We start from the raw sequence: 471 nt of genomic DNA, 5'->3' as shown, positions 1-471 counted from the left end.
AATCTGTTGATTATATAAGAATATAATTGTAAAACAGTTTTCTTTTTTTTTAATCTTCACGTGTCCTCGGTAGTATTGATTTTAGAATCTATAGACTTAAAAAATGTTATAGATAGTACTCTTACATTGTTACTCTATTAAGAAATCAGTTGCTAGTATTAAACAAAAACTGTCCATTAATATTTTTGGGTTTTTAACACATACAATATACGAAAATTAGTTTACTATTATATTATTAGTGGTATAATACCGACATGAGTCATATTGCTTATTTCTATTGTAACTCGATCCACGTGTTCATGGCAAATTGGCATTTGGCAAAGCAGGTCGCTTGAAAATCTAGTTGAATTGTTCTAACTTCTAAGTGTCTAAACACCCAGCAAAGTTATTGGCTATTCAATAAATTATAGTAGGTTAACAAGGAACGAGATTATATGTTTGCTTTATATAATATGTTTAATTATTCGGTTG

Source organism: Arachis ipaensis, chromosome B06, assembly GCF_000816755.2.
Source record: "Arachis ipaensis cultivar K30076 chromosome B06, Araip1.1, whole genome shotgun sequence".
In the NCBI taxonomy this organism is placed as follows: domain Eukaryota; kingdom Viridiplantae; phylum Streptophyta; class Magnoliopsida; order Fabales; family Fabaceae; genus Arachis; species Arachis ipaensis.
Note: the sequence above shows the minus strand (reverse complement) of the source record.